The 25713-nt window shown below is 46.0% G+C and overlaps 1 protein-coding gene and 1 long non-coding RNA gene across 2 annotated transcripts in view; both read left to right on the top strand.

Annotated features, from left to right (window-relative positions):
* Positions 1–25713, top strand: part of PTPRN2 (protein tyrosine phosphatase receptor type N2) — a 754508-nt gene that overhangs the window by 18516 nt on the left and 710279 nt on the right. The window lies entirely within an intron of this gene.
* Positions 208–24919, top strand: LOC120247825. Its single transcript, XR_005532420.1, has 3 exons — positions 208–397; positions 24478–24576; positions 24893–24919. It is a non-coding gene; the product is annotated as an uncharacterized LOC120247825 (long non-coding RNA).

Raw genomic sequence — 25713 nt, 5'->3', positions numbered from 1 at the left:
GGGTATGCACACATGAACAAGACAGTGTTTCTGCCTTCCAGGAGCTTCCCTGCCTCCGAAATGTTCCCTGGGTTTCCTCTCCCCAGAACCTTCCCTCCCTCCAGAAAAATTTCTGTCTTCTAGAACCTTTCTGCCCTCCAGAACCCTCTTTGTCTTTCAGAATTTTCTCTGCCTTCCAAGACCTTCCCAAACACTCCTTCCCAAACCATCCCTGCCTTCAAGACCTTCTTGTCTCCAAAAGTGCACCAGGACCTTTCCTGTGCATTTCCAGTGCCTGTTCTAGAGTAAAGAACATAAACTTAATTTACTTAATAATTCTAGAGAATATTCCTCTGCTCTTGGGTTGGGAAGCTCTTATCTGTAGAAGACGACTATCTGTAGAAGAAGATTTTGGTGAGTAAGTACCAACTTTTTAAATTCCATGTACGTTTATTTCATTGTGTTTCCTAATTCTTGCCAGGAAAATGGAGGTGGTACCTATGAAGTTGGCTTTTTACCTTTTGGGACCCTTAAGAACTAGATACTTTCCATTAGATGTGGTGACGAATACAGGCCTTATTACAAAATAGCAACATGCAAAAACAAACAAAAACAATCACAGGCAGAATAAAACGACATGAAATAGGGAACTGAGTAAAAATTGAAGACTTATTAGGTGGAGTGTTAGGTCCAGCTTGAAAACACACCACACGAAGTGCTTGCAAATGTAGTGGCTCCCAGGCGAAGAGCATTTTGGGGAGGGCCCTGTGGCATGGCCTTCCTCCTCCTCACAGTGCTTGTGACTTTGCTGTCTGGGTCTTGTGGGGCTTGCATGGTGGCTGCCACCTCAGGTTCAGCGCTATGAAGTGTTTCCTCAGCTGCAAACTACAGTTGACCTCAATCTACCAGTTTATAAAGTGTTCCGTAGATCAGCATTGAAAGGCTAAAAGGGGACCTGTCATCTTTAGGTACTTTTGCCAATCAGGGTTGTGGGGTTATTTTCTTTCTCTGCTCTGTCTCTGCATGGCTTGGTTGTGGAAATGACCTTTGGCTGCTTCTCTGGGCCATGTCATGAATTAACAGCTCGGAAAAGCAGAAGGTGAAGTGTTCATGGAATAAAAATGAGAGTGAAAAGGAAGAGCTCTTGTCTAGATTTGACATATGTTTGGCTATGTCGTTTGGCAGGGGTGTGAGTGCTCAGCTGTTGTCCCGACTGCACAGACCAGCTTGTGACACCGGGTGAGCTGTGACCTTCTGGGCCCACGGTCCAGGCTGTGAGTGGAGGGCAACACCTGACTCTGTGTGAGATTTGGGCACAGGGTCACAAGTTTCCTTCTTGGTGACTTCGGTTTGTCTCATAGCCCCCGTGTTGTTCAGAGTCTCCCTATGTTTCTGATATGTGGGTCCCAGTCCGGGGGTAGCACCCCTGCCCTAAGACCTACTGGAGGTGCACGAGTCCTGGGACCCGGAGTGGGTGAAGCCCCAGGGGGAAGTGGAGGGAGAGGAGGGGGAGAAGAGCACCACCTGCTTTATGATGAGAGAAGGCCCTCGAAATTGGGCTCCTCATACACTCTTTTTAACCCAAGCACAGGAAGGAAACATCACTCTCAGCCAGATGCTCTTCCAGCTTTGGAAGCAGGGCTCTTCCCTCATCAGTTTTGTGTCTGGATCTGGCGCTCTGCATTTTCTGACAGCGCTGAGGTGTTCAGTGGTAGTAGAGGGGTTAGAAGTTAGATGGACAATGTGTTACCGTTGCTGGTGTACTTAGATGGTCAGGAAAACAAAGAGGGAGTGTGGTAGGCAGCCGTGGGGACTGTGGCAGCAGCAGAGGATGACTCCACTATCGGTCTGTGAGAGGGACAGCCGGTTCCCTGAGAGGCTTCGTGAAAGATGAGGCACCCTATTCTCCTGGCTTTGGATTGTGAGATTATGGTTTTTCCAGCAGGGAGAATGACAGATAGGTTTGCATTGTGTGTGAGCCTTTCCCATTCCTCCATCTCCTGGACCGGGTGACTGAGTAAACGTCTCCTTTTACAGTGAATAGCCAGGCGTCTTCCTTGTGGGAAGCGGATGGGTGCATGACCCTAGGCTTACCCAGCTGCCCCGTGTCTGTCTCTCTGCCCCAAAGTGCAGTGATGAACGTTGTGTTAGGTCCTCAAGCATCAGGGAAATAGAGCATAGGGCGTCTGGGGTTGCCCTGGGTTTTGTGGAGGCCCAAACTTGATTTCTTTCTAGGTTGCTTAGTGATGATCTGGTTCTGGGTATCCGGTCCACACTCTCTCAGGACACCTGATTTATAACCCAGAGGTCAGGGTAGTACCTTGGGGGTGTGCACCCAAGGAGTAACTAGTGTGGATTATTTCCACTGAGCTGCCTGGAGGACCAAACCTGGTCACCTGGTGAGCGTGGAGCAGACGTGGTGTCCCTGACACTGCAGGACGATGAGTGGCTCCTTCCCATCGGATCAGATTTACTCATTTAAGACTTGTTTAAATTCTGAGATTTTATTTATTTCTTTATTAGTTAGTGATTGTTGATACCAGGTGGTAGGGGTTTTTGTAAGCATTTTAAATTGGAAACCCAAAGATTTAGGAACTTTCTGTAGGTTCCCCTGAAATTGAAAGAAAAACATGCCTATAGGCTATGAAATAAAAAAAATAGAAACCACTGTTTTATGGAATATGTCCTTTTTTCTTTCAGTTTTATTGAGATACAGTTAACATACCAGACTGTGTAAGTTTAAGGTGTTGTACAGCATAGTGACTTAACGTACACTGTGAAATGATGGCCACATGAAGTTTAGTTAACATCATAATCTCATCAGCTACAAAAAAACCAAAAAGAAGGGAAAATAAAAATGTTTTTTTCCTTGTGTTGAGATCTTTTATAATTTACTCTATTAGCAGCTTTTAAACATACCATGCGGCTGTGTTAACTGTAGTTATCATATTGAAGGAATATTTCTCTGAAGTGTGATTGGTGAGTGGGATTGCTCCAGGAGGGTGTTTAGAGTCTTTGTGGTAAATATCACAGTTCCGTGCAGTATAAGTCAGGTGCATGATTGACACCGGTATTTGAAGACCTCGTTTCCCTACACATTTCCTCAAATGTGTTGGAAAAAGGAAATGCAGTCTAAAAGTTGTTGGTTTTTCTCCCAACACCAAGTTTTAGTATTCTTTCCTTTCTGGGAGTAACGCAAAAAACCAGGGGGGTTCCTTATGTTATGAGTGACCAAATTATCTACTTTCTCTGGATCTCATTTTCCCTCATCTATAAAATAAAGAAGCTGAACTAAATATATTCATAGGTATACAGTTTCTAGTAGGTGAGAGTCACCTTCCTGTATGCATGTCTTAGCGGCAGTGATGGACATAGCTAGCAGTGTGCTGGTCATTTTTTCCTCCAGGATGACCTGCACCTCTGTTCCGCGTGTCTGGTTAGGCCGTGGTGCCTGTGTCCTGGGCCAGGACCCTCTCCAGAGTCTTTCCCTCCCCCAAGAGTTCCCTACTATTTCCCTGCTCCTAACTCTCTGACTGCTCCCAGCACAACGCCCTGCCTCTTACCTCCGTCCTGGATATGACTCCCCACGTCTTGCCTGGTTCTGGAGGGCTGTGTCCATGTTGGATTCGTCCCTCCTCCAGCACTTCCAGGTTGATTAACTTGGATGTTGGGTTGTCTCCTTTGAGGGGTGGGCCAGCTCACTCATCACATGGCAGGAACTTATGCATTTGTCAGATAATGAGGGAGCCTGCAGGTCTGGAAAGAGCCCGCTGTGTCTCAGCCTTGACATTTTACATCGCCATAATGAAAAGCCTTCCTAAAATAAATGCTGCCTGCGTAATGTCTCATATATTCTGTTTGGAGGGTGGAAAATGCAATCGCAGGCACAGCCTGGGCTCAGCCAGCTTGTTTGTCATGGTGACAGGACGGCCTGTCGTGAGCTCAGGAATTTTCTGGCCTAGAAAAGATTGGAATAAACATCATAAATATCCAGGGAAGTGCAGTGCAGGAGACATTTCATTCATTCACTTGGATAAAAGCCATTTAGCTTCCTTTAATTTGTTATCATTTCTGTGGTTTTTGTGTTTTCCATGATGACAGAGCTGTCAGATAGCCTGTGACAATGGGGACAGCTAAATTGAGGAGGACAGGTGTGACACCTCCTGTGCGGGTTGTTCCACCCTCCTCCCACCAGATGAAATGATGATGAAAGTACTTTTCTTCTTTGGAGATGCTTAAAGGAGGGCAGCCCCGTAGCTCAGAAAGTCCAGAGCCCCTTCACTTTTATTTAACATTTTTTTAATGTTTGTTTATTTTAGAGAAGAGAGAGAGAGACAGAGAAAGAGAGAGAGACAGAGCGTGAGCGAGGGAGGGGCAGAGAGAGAGGGGGACACAGAATACGAAGTGGGCTCCAGACTCTGAGCTGTCAGCACAGAGCTTGATGCGGGGCTCAAACCCATGAACTGTGAGATCATGGCCTGAGCCAAAGTTGGACACTTAACCAACTGAGCCATCCAGGCGCCCCAAGAGCCCCCTTACTTTTAAAGGTCACATATGGGGACATCAGGTGCCTTGAGGTTACAGACCTGGACTGGCCCAGGTCAGGGAAGGCAGATGGTGGGGTTGTGCCGCTGGCCTGGAGAGGGGTCTGCAGTGTCACTGGTGACCCTCTGACTACCGTTCTTGTCTCAGAATACTTAGGAGCTAACGGGACCTTATGATGTTTGTGGATAAAGCAAGTAATTTGATCTCCATTGTCATCAAAACCATTCATAACCTCAGGGAGAGGTTTTATAAGCAGGGGATGGCTAAGAGAAAGGAAATGACTTAGAGGATAGAGCTGTGGTTAATGAGTGGGTCCAGAGTCTGGTGACCGCGAAGTCCCTTAGCACGTCCATGCCACAACCTCCTCATGTATAAGGGGGGCAGTCGTGTTGAGGCTTGAGTCAGAGTGTTTCTGTCCATTGTGTGGAGAGTGACATGACAGAAGGGCATCCTGGCCCTCCAGGACCCACATGTCTACTCCCAGTGGGTTCTGCCGGGACTGTCTGTCAGCTGAGGCCGCATATCCCACATGGGAACTTGGATGTGGACTTGGCGGCCCTCACCACGCTGGAATTCTAAGGGAAGCTGCACTTCTGTGAACACGGCCATTTAGTGCTGGACCAGGTGGGGTAGTGGGGCAGGGAGGCTCTGTCTTCTCCGCAGGATGGGTCTTGGCTCTCTGAAGAGCTCCCCTGACATATGGCTTATTCGAAAGTCACTCACTTAGCTCTGTTCTGACAGTCGATGTCAGGTAGCCACACATACTGCCCACACGAGCTGCAGAGCTGCTGCAGGTACAGTTGGATCCTGACACCCAGACCCAGGTGCAGCCTGGTCTGCCTTCTGTTCTGGGGCCCTCATGGCTTTATAGAGGAGAAGCTTCATGCTTGTCTGTCCTGTCCTTGTCTCCCCACGATATCGTTTTCTAAGCCACCTCAGCATTCCTGGGGCTGTGTACAATTTGTATAAAGGCAGCATATAGGGCAGGATCTCGACCAAGGGTCTGCCTGTAGCTTCTCACGAATGCACATCCCATTAAGAAGCAAGCATGGGGGCTCCTGGGTGGCTCAGTTGGTTGAGCATCTGACTTTGGCTCCGGTCATGATCTCCCCTCTCATGAGTTCAAGCCCCACGTCAGGCTTGCTGATGTCAGCCTGCCAGCATGGAGCCTGCTTCAGATCCTCTGTCCCCCTCTCTCTGGCCCTCCCTTGCTTGCGCTTTCCCAAAAAATAAAAAAATAAACATATGTTTTTTAAAAAAAAGAAGCAAGCATGTGTGCACAGGGATGATTTAGGCCCCTGCGTGTCCCCTGGCCTCATTCTTGGGTTTGCACATACTTCTCTTTGCTCTAGAAAGGCCTTTATCACACTTCATGTTCCTGGCTGATTTACACCAAGGAGCCATTCCTGGGGCTGCGGACCCCCTCCCTAATGGTTGAGCCAGGCAGTCTCTGGGCCTTACCTGTCAGTTTCTTACTTGCCCTGAAACAAATGTGTACCAAGTGCGTCTAAACAGAGATGGGGACTTAGTGGGGGAGATTAAGTAAGGCAGGTGGTCTCAGGAGCATGCAGGTGGACAGCTGGGATTAGGAAACCCACCGCCTGGGTCCCTGCTGATGTGCCACCCTGGGGCCAAGTGCTGTTTGTGTTCCTGTGTGGTCCCCAGGCCTCACAGAGCGCTGCGGTGAGTTGTGAGGGTGTGGGGTGGCTCCACTCTCATGCCCTCTTGGTGCGAATAGTCACCTTAGCCTCTTCCAGGGTGGTTGGCTATATTCATCACAAAACACACAACTTTATGACCTGAAATGCCACTGCTAGGAATTTGCCCTACAACCTATTTGCACACATGTGAAAAGATTTTGTGCAAGGATCTTTACTGCTGCATTTCTTTTGGTTATAATCCTAGGAACAACTTAAGTTTTTTAACAAGAGACTGGTTAAATGTACCATATTTATACTGCCAAGCCTTGCAGTTGTTGAGAAGAATGAGGTGGAACAGCCTCCAGAGATCTGGTTATTAGTACTTATAGCGACCGTTAACTCCCATCAGGAGCTTGCTGAGTGCCTAGCACTGCTCAGTGCCCTTTGTGCCCTTTATCTCATGGAGCCCTCACACTGTGTAGGAGACACACTCAGGCACTGGCCTCAGAGTCTGAGCTCTTAATCATCATAATAAATATACAAGTATAAAAAAATGACCCCATTGGCAGGTTTTAAAAATATATACTGGATCCTGTAAATAAAAAAGGCCACTTATTATAAAACAGGGATTTTATCAAAGATCTCACCACGCTTTCAAAGTTTATTAGGGGATAAGATGAAGGTGAGTGAGATTGGACCTATAGAGTTCCCTAGAGGATCTTGGGGTCCCCTTCCTCTCTTTCAGGCCTTGGGGTTCACAGAAGGGGTGTGGCCAGAGCCTACAAAGATGCCCAAATGTTGGAAGCAGGAATGCACGTCTGGTGTTCCTATTTGAGCTGCCAGGAGAAGCTGAATGCTGTGTAATTAGCTATGTTTGGGAGAAATATTTGTTGTAATCAAGTCATATTTCCAGGGTTTTACAGCCCAGTTGTTTTCTCAGCTTGTACCAGCTGGGTCTTGGCACCGCCTCACCCAAACTTCAGATTATGAAACATCATCATTTGCAAACTGCTGTATGAACAGGCTTGTATTTTGTTGTGCTTTTGGTTCTTACTGATCCACCTTGTGTCCATTCCATTTGGATCTTTGCTGTGTCGAAGTTCAAGAACAGGTCGTTGGTGAATAGTTGATGCTGGATGATCAGTTCTCGAGATTCTGCCTTTTCCACCTCAGGACCCTCCCCTCCCACGCCCAGCTCTTTAGCTGTGAGTTTGCAGTCCTGCTCTGGTGGCAAGCTCTCAGGTCCCTCCGTGCTGGGGGGTGGGTTGGGGGGCTTCTTTGTCTGCACAAGGCAGAGGGGGTTCTCTGTGCATCAGGGTTGGCCAGGGTGGGCAGTTCCTCTACAGCCAGGAGAACCACTCTTTCCCCGGGGGACCATTTATGTGGGAAGGATTGAGCTTCCAGCCTCTGCTGTCTGCTGATGCTGGCAAGGATCAGGGAGACATTCTGTGCTTTTGAAGGACCTGTACTTAGTATAAAGAAGGCTTTTTATGTCTTTTGTTTGGTATTTAGTTAATCTACTTCCATCCACATACGAGATTTTGAGCCTGGTCCCATTATGTTTTGGCATGGGCTGCTGGCAATGTTCATCCCATCATCGATCCTGAATTGCCTGCTGCAAGCCTTCCAAGTCTGTGTAACCCGTGGGGTTGGTGGTACAACAGAAGATGCACTTCATGAATTATTAAGATCAGCGGTAATTGAAGAGCTTCACTCTCATGGTATATTACTCAACACATTCTTCTTCAGGCCTCCAGAGCAAGTGTACAGGCTGTCCACGTGAAGATCAGCGGTGCTGCTTTTAAAGTGCTAAATGGACTATTAATAATCAGGAGCTTTAACATATCGCTGACTTTATTTGTGGGAGATGGAGGGGGTGTTGTAATGTAGACAGGCCCTGGGTGTCGCTGCACCGACTTGGATTTTGTTTGCTGCTGTTGTCGCTGTTGATTTCATGATGGCTTCTCATGGGAAGGGAAGGTGGATGTTGGGCTATGTACCCCTCTCCCCACCTCGGGGTCATGAAATCTCCTAAGACATGTGTCTGTTGGCCTGTTTGCTAATCCACTTGGCACCAGGAAGAGGGAGATTTGAGGTCAACGGTCTCCCCCCTGTTGAAACATATCAAAAGGGACTTTGGTCTGTGAGCTTCCTCAGGCTCCTTTCTTGTGACCACAATCACTCACACTGCGGAGTTTCAGCCAAGTGTTGGCAGTGTGGTTGCGGATGATTTCGGAAGTGGCTGTCTGCCCCTTGAGAGTGTCTTGTCTTGCATAGGGACTCTCAAACTGAGATGTGACTGAGTTGGTGGTGGTGGGGGGACATGTTAAAATGCAGTTTCTGATTGAAGTTTAGACTTTCAAGTTTGCATTTCTGGGGCCAACTTAAGAAAGTGAGGTCTGAATCAGTGTTAGAACTGATAAACTAAGAAATAAAACCCTTGTTACTTGGGAATCAGGAAAAAATTTCAGCTTACTTTAAAAGAAAAAAATGAAATAACATTAAAACCTGCTGGTGTGTATAAGACCATTTGGCCTCTTCTTTAAAAAGTCTTTTGTATTCAAAGAAAATGTACAGGTGTTGGAAGTTGCCATAGTCCACAGAAGCATACATTTCTCGTGTTACAAAAGAAGGCGTGTGTACAAAAGAAGGCTATTTCCCCAAATAGCTGCCAGGGCAGGTGTTTACCTCTCAGACCTGAGTCATTAGTTTTTCTATAGCGATAGGTGTTGCAAGATTTGTAATTTTGAAAGATACCCTGAAATGTTAAGCAGAATTGTTGGGGTTGTTACTTCTAGAACCATTAGACTATTTTGGCTTCAAGGAACCACAGGAATAATTACGCATGCCCTGATCCACTTAATCTTTCTACATTTTTGAGATTTATTGACTTGGTCAAGTTTGCAAGCATGGGGGAATTTAAAATTAGAACACAGGGCTCTTGACTCCTAGACCCTGCCCACCAACAGAGCAGTTCCCACTTACAGAATGCCTACCTTGTGTCGAGGTCAGTGAACCTTCTCAACATGGATGAACCAAACACCAAGTCAATTACTCAATGCCCAGTCACACTTGAAGGAACACCACGTGGGCAAGATTTCTCATGGAATGCAAATTCTGAGTTACTGTAATAGTTGTTTGCCCCTTAAAGGGAAGGATACAAAAGTTAAGACAGCTGACTTCTCTTAAGGACATTTGATGCAGCTTTCTCTTCATTTTTTGGCAAGCCAGATATTTTTAGCTATACATTCAGGGATGACAGTTTGTGCCCGTCGATTTCTGTTCTCAAAGGCCTTTATACACAGAGCTCTGTCCTCTTTACTGCTGCATATGGTAGGTTTCTTCATATGAAAGCCAGGCAAGAGGCTTTACCTGCATCAAAGGGTCACTCTGAGGCCTGGATGAAATGCCTCATTCCAAGCATGCAGTGAGCAAGGTCACCCATTCTCATTTAAAAAAAAAAATTTTTTTTTAATGATTTATTAATTTCTGAGAGAGAGAAGGCAGCGTGAGCTGGGAAGGGTCAGAGAGAGAGGGAGACACAGAATCTGAAACAGGCTCCAGGCTCTGAGCTAGCTGTCAGCACAGAGTCCGATGCGGGGCTCGAACCCACGAACCGTGAGATCATGACCTGAACCGAAGTCGGATGCTTAACCGACTGAGCCATCCAGGTGCCCCTCCATTCTCATTTGTTAAGCTGAGAGTTCTGCTCTTAGTTGGTTCCCAATAAATATCAGTTCCACTTTCATCTAACAATTAATGAGGAAAAAAACACCTTTATTTTGTCCCTTGGCTAGGTCAAAACATTTACTTGTTACTCTGAGTGTTTTTCACATCATTAGAAACCACACAATAGAAAATCAACATATACCCACTTCCAGGTGTATACCCAAATACTGAAGGCAGGATATCTTACCCCTACATTCCATAGCAGCACAATTCACAGTAGCTAAAATGTGGGAGTAACCCAAGTGTCCATCCACAGATGCAGTGATTGTTCTGTGCAAACAGTGTGGTCTCTACAATGGAATGTTATTCAGTCTTAAAAGGAAGGGAATTCTCACATCTACTACACCATAGATGAATCTTGAGGACATTATACTAAGATAAGCCAGTCACAAAAGGGCAAGTACTATGTGATTCCACTTTTATGAGGTCCCTAAAGTTAGATTCATAGAGGCAGAAAAGAGAGGGTGGGCACTGGGGGCTGAGGGAGGGGAATAGAGTTTCACGTTTGCAAGATGAAAAGGTTTTGGAGATCTATTGCACAACAATATGCATATAGTTAACGCTACTGGACTGTACACTTAGACATGATGAAGATGGTAACTTTTATGTTACGTGTTCTTTAACACAATAAAAAATTAAAATATGTAAATGGAAAGAAAGCAGCAAGGTGAGTTTAGTTTCATAACATATCCCCATTGCTTAGATGTCCTGGTAGAGTCCATCTTGACTTGTAGGCCTCGTGAAGTTCTGGGGACCTAGGTTCCTAGCAGCGGGTTAGTTGGCCCATATGCATTCTCTGTTGATGTCAAGTGTGAGAACATGGGGATGTGGGGCCATGGGAACCTGGTGTGGGTCCCAAAGGGAAGTCTTGATTGTAAAGGTCTGACAATACATGCCAGGCATTCTTTTCCCCAGCTGTATGCTGGGCTACATTCCAAGCAGAAGCCCAGTTAGGTGCTGTGTCAAGACTTACCTCATCTCTGTATGATGTGTTGTTGTGTGGTTGTTTGGTGCTCTTTGTATGATGGAACAGCCATGATTGTCTTTGGAAATTAGTGTTCAGTAAGAGAGAATGGGGTAAATAAATGGCATACCTATGTAATGCAGGCCTGCTTGGCTATTTATTGACCTGAAAGGTGGAATTATGCTGTTTTGAAGAGGGAAAAAAATAGGTCTGAAAAAAAAATCTGACCCAGTTCTGATTTAAAAAAATTATATATTTATGGTGTTGTCTGTATCTGTATGTGAGTGGGACTTGGCAGTGCATTTTGTGATCTTCTTTTTACTTCTCTTTATTTATTTTTCTATTAAAATGTAGGTATGTATGTATTATTTTAAGTAAACTCTACTCCCAATGTGGGGCTTGAACTCAGGACCCTGAGATTAAGAGATGCATGCTCTACCTACTGAGCCAGCCAGGTGCTCTTACTTCTCTTTATTTTAAGAAAACACTGTGTAATGAGAGGAATAAAGATTAGTTTTTATTGTAAAATATATAACTTATTTCTTTTTTCTTTTTAATTCTTTTTTTAACGTTCTTTTATTTTGGAGAGAGACAGAGAGACACACAGCTAAGCAGGGGAGGAGCAGAGAGAGAGGGAGATACAGAATCTGAAGCAGGCTTCAGGTCTGAGCTGTCAGCGCAGGGCCTGATGTGGGCCTCGAACTCAAGAACTGTGAGATCATGACCTGAGCCAAAGTCAGAAGTGTAACCAACTGAGCCACCCAGGCGCCCCATAACTTATTTCTTTTGAGATGGGTTAAGGAAGAACAAAGAAAATGTGAGAGAAAAATTTTCTCTCAGAACCAGACCTTATTCCCACACGTGGCTCTGGGAAGCCGGCCCCTCAGCTCTCAGTGCCTCTGCCCTGCTGGGCCTGTGGTCAGCATTAGGGGTCTGGGTTTGAGCTGTCCTGGGCCTTGGGACCCATGCTGCTCTGATGTATTGGCTGATCTCAGCATGCGGCTCCTCTTCTGAATACAGAATAACAGTGTGAGGAAATCCCCATTTGTCATGAAGATTAATGAGCAATGCCAGAGAAGGTGCCCGCTTCCTCCTCCTCAGCCTGGTGTCTGTGCTTATGCTCTGGGAGCTTCCTGCCTCTCTGGTCTAGGAGGCTTCCGCCCATGGAAGTTGAGAGCCCTTCATAGGATTCCAGAATTGCTTTTTTCTTGTCTTGTATTGATGTGTAGAGAGGGTCAAGAACCTGTCCTCCACCGGCCTGAAGAGGGGAAGAACCTGTCCGTCTCTGTGCTGGATTATGGACACCACCCCTCACTCTGCCTTCATGGCCTCTTTGTGCATCTCTGCTTTAACAAGCTCCTTTGGTTCAGACCCACCTACATTTTTTTTTGGTGCCTGAGAACATTAGTGGAGATGGCCCTCTGGGTGCCCATGCTGAACCTTGTCCCTGGGACCCACTAATGGCGTTTGTTGCCCAGACACCCCCCAGGGGCAGTGTGCTAAAGACAAAGGCTAAAGCGGGAAGGCTGTGACTTGGGGTGAGTCTTGGTTAAAGGTGATCAAACATATCAGCTTTGACTCTAAGAATGCAGTGTTAGTGCTGGGCTAAAGGTGGATCGTCCTGTAGAGTTATTTAAGAGGGGATTTGCCATGTGGACAGTGGTGGGGCCTCGGGGAGGGGATGATTAGTGACGAAGCTTTGGGGTGATGGTGGGGTTCGTGGGGTCCAGAGCCAATGACCAAGAAAGAATTCTTGAAGACATCTTTGGTGCAAAAAGGTGATTTTATTAAAGCAAGGGGACAGGACCCATGGGCAGGAAGAGCTGCACTGTTAGTGTGTGTGTGTGTGTGTGTGTGTGTGTGTGTGCGTGCGTGCGTGACCATTTTATGGAGTCAGGGAAGATAAAGTGTAAGGCCACAAGTCTAAACGTCTAAACCAAACTGACTCCATGACAGGCTTTAAGTTTCCCCTCTGAACTAGAAGGCCTGAGTTTCAGCTTCCCGGAAACTATCAGGCAGTTACACACTGCCCAAGGCAGGAGAAACCACCCTTGCAACACCCAATCAGGAAAGTCCAGCGACCACCCTCCACATTACTAAGGGAGAGGCCTGGAGATAGAAACTATAGATAGGACCCTGTTACCTAATGTTAAAGTTAACCTGTTAGTCACCTAACAAGACCCTAGACTCCCTCTGTGATTGGTTGAATTTAAAGGTACTCTAAATGTAATTGGATGCCGCCAAAAGTAACGAATACTCTAGACAATGTGTATGGTCAAACCCGCTGTCAGTGATGTTGAATTATTATGATTGGATCACTCTTCCCATGTCACAACTTCTGTAACTCCCCCGTCTCAAACCCCATAAAAACCCTACTCTGCCCTTGTTCGAGGCTCTCAGCACGGATCCACGGTGCTGGTGAGGTCTGTGAGCCCGAGCTTAAGCCCGTAATAAAGCCCTTTGCCTTTGCATGCGTGACTCGGTCTCCCTGGTGGTCTCTGGTCGGTGAGGATACTGCGATCTGGGTATAACAAAAGTCAAGAGAGAGTTTCCAAAGAGACTTACTGAAGGCCTAGCTGTTGTCAAGCTAAGGTTGTTTTTCCTTCTAGCAAAGCATTAACATTAAGACAGTAGGGAGTTTCTGGACTTGAAGGGTATGATGAGATGGTCTTTATCTGGTATACTGGTAGAAACTCTTATCAGTGTAACCATTTTTTTGTCCTTTCCTGTTTTGGGGTAGCTGGGAGTGTCCAGGGAATATTACATAGGTCCCACCTGGGGTAGGAGGGGGTGCTAGCTTGTGCTTTACCCCCCAGCCTGCCTCACGCTCCCTCATGTGCCTCACCAAGAGAACAGACTGAGGTTTTCATCCACAGAAAACATGGGGAAAGCAACTCAGCTCGGTTTGCTTCAGTTAGGTGGTTAGCCTGATGCCAGGCTTGCACAGCCCTGGGGTGCCAGCCCTGGATCTCTAGGGGAGGACGGTCCAAAGTGCTCACTGGTGGAGTACCTTCCCATGGTACTCCCATGGGGCTGGGGAAGCAGGGCTGAGGATTTTGCTTTCCAGGGAAGGACCACAGTTTCTTCCAATAATAGGTCTTTGGAAGAGGATAAAAACAAGGAAAAGAAAACTGGAATTATCCCTCGAACATCCATGTTTAACGGACCCATCCCTGCATGCTGGGCTTGGCTGGGCACTTGGACACCAAAGACAGCAGATGCAGTCCCCACCCTCAAGAAGCCAGGTTCTTCCTGATCCTGCTGGGTTTTTTGTTCTGCATCTTGTCTGTCCTAAATTCACCCCTCCCAAAATCAGGGGCAGCCTCTGCCATTCTCTTTACCAGTGTCCTTGGAGGGTTTTATGACTTTCACTGTCATCTCCTGGTTTCAGTCACTCTGGAATGGAGAGCGCACTTACATTGATCCCAGATAGTTCTTTGACTTTAATTGGACTTTTGTGCCCTGAGGGCTAGTGTGGGGGGTGGGGTAGGCAGAGTTCTCTGACTGAATCTGACTGTTTTTACCCTGTAGCACCTTTTGTGGATTATCTGGGATTTTATTTCCTGCAGGTAGAGGGGGGTGTTTATTTAACTAAGGACTTGCTTCATTTCAGGCTCAGAAACTGCCCATATTAAGAGATGCTGCATCAAGTTTTCATGAACAGTTTCCCGATGAGAGCCACATTGGGGTCTGGCTGTAGCACCAAAAGCCTGGGGACACGGAGGGTTCATAGGAAAGCCTGTGAGTGGATCCTAGAATCACCTGGTTCTCAGCCTTCTCAGTGGAGCTAGCTTGCTGGAGCTCTTGGACTCAGGGCAGGCAGTGGAGAAAAATCCCAGCCTTGGGGCTTTGTTCAAGGCTCATATTCCTTCTGGACTAGACAGAGAGGGAAGCACTTCAGAGCTTCAGGCTCTCAGTCTTGGCTCAGAGCAGCCCCCCCCCCCCCCACATTGCCATCAGGGGAAATTAAGAGAAAGCATTATATCTCCTAAAACAAGCACCAAGTCAAATCAACCCAGCTATTTAGTTAAGGGCAAGTTGTAGAAATATACTTTAAAATCCATGCAATAATAGTAACTAACATTTACAGCAATCTCAAAGCTCTATGGGCATTTTCTTATTTTATTTTCACAATAAATTTATTTGTACAGATGATGAAACCTACAGATGGGGAAATATAGCAGCAGATTTGGGACTTGGTCCAGATCAGCAGTGGCCAGTCTATGCTCACAATACTTTCCCATCTCTCCCTGCATGGGCCTCCTCCCCTCCCCTGCCCCTTTCCCCCTCTCCTCCCCCTTCTCCTCATTGTCTTCCTCCTCCCCCAACATGTGGGAGAATGGCAGCTTGTCCACGGGGCAGCATATCCATGAGCGGTGGTCTTTGCATAGAGGAGACGAAACAGGAGACAGGAGGGTTTGTCTCAATCATCCATGGAGACAGAGCTTGCTTGGGTTCCCCCCCCGCCCCGCCCCGGAACGGTCTTTAGGAGATTCCATGGAGGGCTGTGGGATTATAGAGGCATCTTCCATGGGGAATGCTGAGTTGCCATGGTTGGGACTGGCATTCGAGCCTTAGCAGCTGAGCTGAAAAGGAGTGGGGCCAGAGGTCTGGGTTACTTGGTACCCCGTGCAGCCTCTTTGGGGTGCAGAGGGGCAGGAGCATGGAGCCGTCTGAATCTAGGGTGTGATGAGGTCAGCCTCCTGGAGCTGAGGGACCACGAGCAGGTGTTTTATCTTGTTCATTTTTAATTACAGCTGTATGCCTGTGGTCTCATCACAATCTGCTGGTAGCCTGTGAGCTCCATGTCAGTTTGGATGAGTAGTAGCACATCTTCTCCTGGTCTGCACAGCGGGTGTCGTGGGTGGGGGCTTGTCTGTGGGGACCAGGCCAGGAAGTGGCTGCCTGAGCCCTGTTCCCAGCTGCCTGGCCCTTGCTGGTCTTAGATTTGTTTCAGTGCTGTCATTGTAACTGATATCAGGCCCATATTTTGTACCCTCTGGGTTTCCTTCCCTTGGAGTCTCTAGATCTGTTGGCCTTTTGTGAATCCACTGCCCTTGCATTATTTACAGAGGAATTGGATCCGAAGAGACAAATCTCCTGGGGCAGGAGGGACAACTGTTCTGTTTTGTGTGTCTGCATTCCAAGTGCACATATGACTTAAAAATAGATTTTTATGCACCTAAAACCTTAAAATACTTAGGAATAAATCTAACCAAAGAGATGAAAAATCTTTACACTGAAAACTATAGAAAGCTTATGAAAGAAATTGAAGAATACACACACAAAAGGAAAAAAATGTTCCATGCTCCTAGATGGGAAGCACAAATATTGTTAAAATGTCAATACTGCCCAAAGCAATCTACATATTCAATGCGATATCTATCAAAATAACACCAGCATTCTTCACAGAGCTAGAACAAACAGTCCTAAAATTTGTAAGGAACCAGAAAAGACCCCGAATAGCCAAAGCAATCTTGAAAAAGAAAATCAAAGCAGGAGGCATCACAATCCCAGACTTTAAGCTGTATTACAAAGCTGTGATCATCAAGACAGTATGGTACTGGCACAAGAACAGACGCTCAGATCAGTGGAACAGAATAGAGAACCCAGAATTGGACCCACAAACAGATGGCCAACTCATCTTTGACAAAGCAGGAAAGAATATTCATTGGAATAAAGACAGTCTCTTCAGCAAACGGTGCTGGGAAAACTGGACAGTGACATGAAAAATGAACGTAAATCACTTTCTTACACCATACACAAAAATAAACTAAAAATGGATGAAAGACATAATGTAAGACAGGAAGCCATCAAAATCCTCGAGGAGAAAGCAGGCAAGAACCTCTTTGACCTCAGCCGCAGCAACTTCTTACTCAACTCATCTCCAGAGGCAAGGGAAACAAAAGCAGACATGAACTTTTGGGACCTCATCAAAATAAAAAGCTTCTGTACAGCAAAGGAAACAATCAGCAAAACTAAAAGGCAACCGACAGAATGGAAGAAGATATTTGCAAATGACATATGAGGTAAAGGGTTAGCATCCAAAATCTATGATGAACTTATCAAACTCAAGACTCAAGAAACAAATAAGACCCAGTGGAGAAATGGGCTAAAGACATGAACAGACACTTCTCCAAAGAAGGCATCCAGATGGCCAACAGACCATGAAATGATGCTGAACATCACTCATCATCAGGGAAATACAAATGAAAACCACAATGAGATACCACCTCACACCTGTCAGAATGGCCAACATCAACAACTCAGGCCACAACAGATGTTGGCGACGATGTGGAGAAAGAGGAACTCTTTTGTGCTGGTGGGAATGCAAACTGGTGCGGCCACTCTGGAAACCAGTGTGGAGATTCCTCAAAAAATGACAAATAGAACTACCCTACGGCCCAGCAATTGCACTGCTAGGTATTTATCCAAGGGATACAGGTGTGCTATTTCCAAGGGACGCATGCACCCCAATGTGTATAGCAGCACTATCAACAATAGGCAAAGTATGGAAAGAGCCCAAATGTCCATCGATAGATGAACGGATAAAGAAGATGTGGTACAATTATATAATGGAGTATTACTCGGCAATCAAAAAGAATTAAATCTTGGCATTTGCAGCTACATGAATGGAACTAGAGGGTATCATGCTCAGCAAAATAAGCCAGTCAAAAAAAGACAAATATCATATGATTTCAATCATATGAGGACTTTAAGATACAAAACAGATGAACATAAGGGAAGGAAAGAAAAACTAATATAAAAACAGGGAAGGGGACAAAAACATAAGAAACTCTTAAATATGGAGAACAAACGAGAGTTACTGGAGGGGTTGTGGGGGGGGATGGGCTAGATGCGTAAGGGGCATGAAGGAATCTACTCTTGAAATCATTGTTGCACTATATGCCAAGTAACTTGGATATAAATTTAAAAATAAATAAATAAATAATATAGGGGCACCTGGGTGGCTCCGTCAGTTAAGTGTCCATCTTAGGCCAAGGTCATGATCTTACCATTCCCGAGTTCAAGCCCTGTGTCAGGGTCTGTGCTGACAGCTCAGAGCCTGGAGCCTGTTTAAAATTCTGTGTCTCCCTGTCTCTCTCTGCCCCTCCCACACACTCTCTGTGCCTCTCTCTCTCTCAAAAACAAATAAACATTAAAAATAATAAATAATAAAAAAAATTGGGGTGCCTGGGCAACTCAGTCGGTTAAGCATCACCAATGTTGGCTCAGGTCATGATCTCTTAGTTCATGAGTTCAAGCCTCACATTAGACCCTATGTTCACAGCTCAGAGCCTGGAGCCTGCTTCAGATTCTGTGTTTTCCTCTGTCTCTCTCTGCCCCTCCCCTGCTCATGCTCTGTCTGTCTGTCTGTCTGTCTCTCTCTCTCTCTCTCTCTCTCTCTCAAAAATAAACATTACAAAAATGTTAATAAAATATATTAAATTTTTTATAAAGGGTATTCTCTGGGTTTTCAACATCCACACTTAATGTGCCCTCTTGAAGTACTTGCTTCTTGCTCCAAACAAGACNTGAGGGTGTTATGCTGAGCGAAATAAGTCAGGCAGAGAAGGACAAATATCATATGTTTGCACGTATAGGAGGATTAGGAGGAACTTAACAGAGGAACAAGGGGGAGAAGAAGGGGGAAATGGTGGGGGAAAGGGAGAGAGGCAAACCATGAGAGACTCTTGAATGCTGACAAAAACTGAGGACTGATGGATGTGGGGGGGAGGGGGGGATGGGCATGGAGGAGGGCACTTGTGGGGATGAGCACTGAGTGTTATGTGGAAACTAATTTGACAATAAACTATTTGTAATTAAAAAAAAAAAGAAATAGAAAAAAAAAAAGCCTGAATCATTGATACAAACATTGTTTACCCAGTATTCCCCCCTGTCCCATGGTAACCCAAGTCCTGTTTGTACATGCCTGTCCTCGTGTTGGACGAAGAGAATTTACAGACCAACCTTACACTCCATCCCTGGGCCTCTCTTTTGGGTGCCAGCTTACTGCTGCACCCCACATCAAAGAATGGCCCTATGGCAGAGGGCTGGTCCTTCTCTGAGTGAAGGGGGCTTTGCTGCTGTGAGGAGGAGCGTGGCAGAGGGTTCTGGGAGGTCTTTCCTGGAAGATGCTGTTAGTACAGACCTCAGGTTCTGGTGTTTGCGGAGTTTTGTTCCTTACAGTGTACTATCCCAAAGCTTTCCCTCCTGGTTCAGACCAGTCACTCCTGTCTCCTCCTAGGTGGTGGCCAGGGTAGTGACCGCCTCCTCTTGGTCTGGGCGCTAGAGAGTCCCTCAGACTGGACGCATTTCGGTTCATGGCACTCCCTGCTGGGCTTCTCATCCACTCCTGGGTGCCCAGTGCTGTGGTGGCAATGTCATAGGTTATGAGTCATGACTCTTCCAGGGCATTTTGATTAGTTTTGATGTACAGTCCTTAAAAAATGTCTGCAACACTGCAGATGGAACAGTGCTGCCAGGTAGGACATTTGAGGCAGCTTCAGAGACCAGACAGGGAATGTTGGCTTACAGCCATGGACTCAACTTTCCTAGAAGTACTTTTCATTAAAGAGTCCTTGTATTTCCAACATGAATCAGCCACCTGCCTGACCCGTTAGCAGATCACAGGAGCGATTCTAAGGGGCACCGTTCTCCAAGAAAACTAAGCAAGAATAAATCAAGCAATAGAAAGAAAGTTGACTTTCTCTGCCCATAACTAAATGCCATGGGATCAACTCCCCATGCTGGTGTGTGGTGTGCAGGTGGAAGAAACCTTTGCGGACAGGGACTCTGGGGTCTGCAGATGGGAAAAGCAGGCATGAGGGTAGCACTGTGGACTTCTGGGGGCTGCTTAGCTATGTGTCCTCCCGCACTTGTTCTGGATTCTGTCACCTGTGAGGTGGGGGCATTAGGGACGCCTGGTCTACCTTCCTGCCTGCCAGTAACCACCTTCCTCATACACACTCGTTACAGATACCACCCTGGGAGAGTGTGTGATGATGGTGGCCCCAAGGTTAGAAGACGCATGTGCTCACCCCTGCTGGCTACTGGCACTGGGGGCAGCTGGGCCTCTGGGTGGCGCTGATGGCTGGGGTTGCTATCCAGGGTCTTTCCAGCCAGTCGCTTTCCTCTCTAGTTGGCCTTCTGAGTACCTCAGAGATAGTGCATTTATTATTACTTAGGGGACAGAGGCTGTGTCTGTCCAGTGACCAATTGCTTGCAGAGGGCATGGAGGGCAGCTAGCTGGATATATTTGCAAAGGCATTTACGTGTTGCTGGCATTGACTTATTATAAGGTCAAAAGCTGTGCTCAAAGTTCATGCTGCAGGGACTCCCCATCTCTGGTGCAGGTGGACATTTCATGATACTGGACACTTGCCTATATGTTGAAATGAAGCCAAGTCCTCTATACCTTTCACCCAAGTGGGTGAATTAAAACGCCGTAATTTCTTGTTACTTTCTCCCAGAAGGACATAGCCAGTTTCCAGATCCTACATTTCTTGTCACTGTGCTCCTTTGCCATCTGAAAGTCTCCCTTAAATCATGAAGTAGGTTAGACATTAGTCTACAGACATGTTGCTGTCCACTTGTTGGACGAACTCTCCTGGGTTGATGGTGAAAGGCTCTGGATGTGGTTCTCTTGAGACCTACTGGGCGCTAGGGTAGGACCTGGGGCTCCTCCTGGAGTGAGCACTTGACATGCCCCCCCCCCCCCCCCCCGTTATTTTTAATTTGAGAGAGAGAGAGAGAGAATCCCAAGAAAGAGCATGTGCATGTGAGTCGGGGAGGGGAGGGTGCATGAGTAGGGACAGAGAAAGAGAGAGAAAGAGAGAAAGAATCCCAGGCAGGCTCCACACTCAGCACGGAGCCTGATGCAGGGCTCAATGCCACAATCCTGGGATCATGACCTGAACCAAAATCAAGAGTTTGATGCTTAACTGACTGAGCCAGCCAGGTACCCCTGACATGCCCCCTTTTAAGCTACATTTCTGAGTCTCAGTTTCCTCAAAAGGAAAATAGGGGACTTCAGTGCCTACCCTTTAAGGCTGGGAAGAGTAAATAAAATAATGTAGAGAATATCACAGATTGGAACAACTCAGGGGGCCTGTAGATCTCCATCAGTAAGCTAGTCATCTGGAGTTCAGTTGCAGGCTGCTCAAGGTCAAACATTTTGGCAAAGGTTTGGAGTGCAGATGTTTCAGTTACACTGGAAATGCCTTGTTAACAGTGGGGACACAGCTGTGTTTTGATGTTAAAGTGAGCTCTGGTCTTCCTGGCAGCCAAAGCAAAAAGAAAAACTCATCAGATTACATAGTTTATATGGGCTGATCCAAGGAACCATTGCAAAGAAACTGATCATGCACTTCTGATTGGGCAAAGTCCCCACCCCTGGACATTTGAGTTTGTGAGGAAGAATTCACTGCATTGGCCTCGGGTCAGACCTGACCCCTATATGGGGGAAGTGTCCAGATGCACAAAGAAGGACACATGGTCCCTCACAGTGAGGGTATGGAGGGTAGGGTCCAGCCTCATGGTCCTGTGCCTTTGTCCAGTGGGCCCCAGTTCACCTGGCTTAGGTGTTTGAGGGCATCTGCTCCAAGTTTGGTTTGTAGCCCTTGCAAGAAAATACTGCTAAGTTACATCTTGTAAAATTTGAGAGGCTTAAAGGAAAAAGAGACATAATAAGATGTCAGGGCGACAGTGGTTCTAGAGCAGTAGAGAATTTGCTGGTCACTCCTTGATTGTGGGCCTCTTCTTTCCCTTCTTGAGGGTTTCATGTTGCTGCACCTCTTCATTCATTGGCATGAAGGGCCAGTAAGCAGCCACATGGATGATATTTGGAGTTGGCCCCCCACACCCCCCACAATCTGGTATGAAAAAGTGACCTTATCAATCCTAGGAAGGTGTAGAAAAGAGAAAGAAATGATGCCATAAAGTTTACTTGAAAGTAGAGTTAATGTAAGGGATGAGAAATCTTACTGGAGTTTATGTGTATTCTGACAAATTATTCTGGGGATGGATGAAATGTTTGATGAAACACAGATATGGAATTAGTGAGTGGCTGTGCCCACTCTTTTGACCATCACTGGCTTCAGCTGGGCATTGACTCAGTGGTGGTGGCACGAGCCTGGAAAGCTGATGATGGAGCCCTGGGTGCCACCTGCTCGTCATGCCTTCTGGTGTCCCTGTGATGTGATGAAAGCAGATGGGAAGCAGAATGGTAGTTCCCCAAAAAGCCAGCTGACTCAGTGTTTTTTTTTTGTTTTTTTTTTTACATGTTTTTAACTTGTCTAACTGCTCTGTGATGTTACTCAGCTGGATAGAGGGTTGAGTACTGAGAATTGGGGAGTTAAACTATTCCTGTTTAAATCTTTAAAAGGATGGTAGTGAGGGGCGCCTGGGTGGCTCAGTTAATTAAGCATCCGACTTCGGCTCAGGTCATGATCTCATGGTTTGTGGGTTCAAGCCCCACGTCAGGTTCTGTGCTGAGAGCTCAGGGCCTGGAGCCTGCTTTGGATTCTGTGTCTCCCTCTTTCTCTGACCCTCCCCTGCTCACGCTCTCTCTCTCTCTCTCAGAAATAAATAAATAAATAAATAAATAAATAAACAAACAAACAAACATTAAAAATTTTTTAAAGGATGGTGGTGAGATAAATTAAAAAAAATTTTTAAGTAAGAGCTTGGAAAGGGGACCCATCAAATTCCCAAACAATGCTCACTGGATAATGAGAAAGGTCCTGGCTGCAGCGAGGATGGACAATGGCCAAGTGTCCGGTAGAGACAGGTGTTCTGACCAGTGGCAAACCAAGTTTCACAGGAGATGTGAGAGGGCTCTGCACATTTTGAATGAGTGGTTGAGGGCAGCATGACGTCTCCTCATCTGAGATTTCTTGTTATTCTGGGAAGGTTTGTGGTGGAATGAGGAGTCCAGGGTGAGTTTTGTGCAGCCCAATCATTAAATGCCAGGTTCAAAGCAAGATGCCACTCTATCCCTTATCTTTCTTCCTACCTGAAGAACACAAGGAGCTTTGGCCCCTGACCCCTCTCTAAGGTCTTGGAACTTGGGAGTGCCTTCTGGGGAAGGAGTGTACCGAGTTCAGTGAACATGGGCTCTGTGTCCAGTGATAAGAATCGTGTGGGAGAGGAGGGCTGTGCTCCTCCTTTAGGGACATTCAGAGACTATTGAGGAGGGGTCTTGATTAAGTCAGCCCTGCCTGGGACAGTCCACACACTTGACTGCTTTTTGCAAAGGAGAGGTAAGCTATGAGATAGGAAGTAAAATAGGCTCTTCAAGTTACGAATTGGGTGAAGGACACCAAAGACTTACTCTGGGGGGTATCGCAGTGCTTTCCTCTGATGAATTCTCTGAGGTCACTTACAGATTCAGCACATGAAGGGCTTTTCCCCTCCCTCTAATACAAGCTGAGTACCCTGAATGGGGCTTGATGTGGCCTGTGAGCAGGGCTCTGAGTATTTGTTTGTGTTAAATATTTCCTAACATTCATTGCATTTTGCATTTAGGCCTCATGCACAAATACAGTGTGGTTTTGGATAATGCAGTGCTGAATATAGGCTCATGTTCGTACCCTCATGTCCCAAAGTGCCAATATTATAATTTTAAAATTTCTGCCCTCTTGAATGCAGATGATGCAGTTACTCTGAATCCTGTTTTTTATTACCTTTTAGGGTGTTTTCAGTTACCATAAAAAGGGAAATGAAAAACAAAAATATTGAGTCATATGTGGCATGTAGACCTTTTCGAGGGTTTTGTGAAATGAAACCAATGACGAGGAGGTAAGTTTGGGTGGTGATGGGGCATGGGACACTGAACTGAGCACTGCCTCTGGCTCACTCTTTCCATTTCTTCGCCCACTTTCTCAGGAGGCTTCCATGGATGTAAGGGTGGGAGAGGGCTGTGCCTGGCAAGCAAGGTCAATAATCAGGGACTTCAGCTATATCCTCATCTCTTTGGGTCTCACTCTTCTTGTTTGAAAGGTGAATGGATTGAACAGACCAGGGTTTTTAAAGCAGAAGAATCTTTTTTTCAAATGAACTCTGACAAAGGAGTTTACTCAGAAGACCTTTTGACTCAACAGTATTTGAAAATGTGGTTTTGTGGCATTTCTTCATACCTTTCCTCCAGTCCACAGTGCTCGTTGTCTGGGGGGGGGGGGGCGGCTAGTGATGTGGTGCTGTGGAAGGGGCACATCCTTTGCCCATTGTGGGTCTCTTCCTAGGCAGTGCCCTTCAGACCTCAGGGCTTGATGAGTTTTGATTTTCAACAATGGCCTGGTGCTTTTTTTCATAGAGACTTCTGGAATTCTATAGCAAAACCTTGATAAATGAGAAAGGAGCCCTTCTCGAACAGAAACTAAAGGCACAGATTTGCTATTAACATGTATTAGCATTGTATAAAACATCATTTTGAAGTTTTTTATCATTAACGTTTGACAAACTGAGAAAAACAATAATATTAGAAGAAGGAAAATAAGGTGTGCTGGGTTGAGCTGGGACCTGGAGCACAGCAGGTCTCACGCTGCTTTTCCTCATCGGCTAGACTGGATGGCTGTGGGCAGATCCTTTCTTCATGCTTCCGCTTATTCCCACCTACAGTGACACTTACAGGAGCAAACGGACCATGTGCCCAGCCAGTATGTGCACAGCTTTCTGACGTTCCCCAGAGAAGAATGACAAATCAGTAAGAAATACAATGTAAGGATTCTGTTTTTTTGGAACTGATGAAAAATTTAGAAAATATGTTGTTTCATTTTTTTGAAGAATGTCACTAAAGCCACATAGACACTTTTTTTTTTTTTTTTTTTGGTCTCCTGTTCTTTCTTCAGGGTCTTATTTGAGAAGTATATATAAATGTTGGTAATTAGCACATAAATTGGTAGTTTGTAAATGGATTCTTGTAGTAAAGCAGTGTTTCTAGTCTAAGGTATCTTAGACTGGTTTGCATCATAAATTGATGTAACAAGCCATAATCTAAAAAATAATAATGTTTTAATTATTTATTTTTTGAAAGAGAGACAAGAGTGAGTAGAGAAGAGGCAGAGAGAGAGAGGAAGACACAGAATCTGAAGCAGGCTCCATGCTCTGAGCTGTCAGCACAGAGCCTGATGCAGGGCTCAAACTCACGAACTTCGAGATCATGACCTGAGCTGATGTCGGGTGTTCAACTGACTGAACCATCCAGGCGCCCCGTAATAAGCCATAATTTAACAACAGTTTTGAGTTATCTCATTCTGTACACATACCATCCATGCACATGAATAAAGCTTTGCTGTCTCTGAGTTCTTCTGTCTTATTCTAATTTCCCTAAAATTAGATGCCCCTCCCCATAACACTTTCTCCTTATGTGAGCATTGCAGCCTTTTTTGATTTTCAGTTGTGGTAAGCTTTAGCAAGTATTTTAATTTTCTTCAATTCACTTAGCTAAACCTTAAAAGAATCAACTAATATTCATGACTTGGTAGAATTATAACCAGATTTTGCAAAGAGCTTATGAAATGGCAGCCAGATGGCCGTGGAGTCTGAATAGTTACTCCTGGGAACTGAAGCAGGTTTTCTGTCATGATGATGTTCCATGTGTGTGCTCACCTCACTTGGGGGCCTGATGCCCTGTTCCTGGAAGTGACCTTCAGGCCCAGTACAGAGGGTGCCAGAAGAGAGGGCGCATTGACCCTTGGACTGCAATGCTTGGTGCAGGACTAGCCGGTATCCAGCAGAATGACTGAATTTGCTGGCATTTGGACTTTAACTTTAGACAACAAGGCAAGTTTCTAGTGCTTCTGGGCAGGTCCACCCCAGCGGGCTGCCTTTGCAGCCCAGGGTTCTCAGAATGAT

The sequence above is a fragment of the Hyaena hyaena genome, unplaced genomic scaffold (genome assembly GCF_003009895.1).
Source record: "Hyaena hyaena isolate Hyena2069 unplaced genomic scaffold, ASM300989v1 scaffold_548, whole genome shotgun sequence".
NCBI classification, from domain to species: Eukaryota; Metazoa; Chordata; class Mammalia; order Carnivora; family Hyaenidae; genus Hyaena; species Hyaena hyaena.
This window is presented reverse-complemented; position numbering and strand designations above follow the sequence as displayed.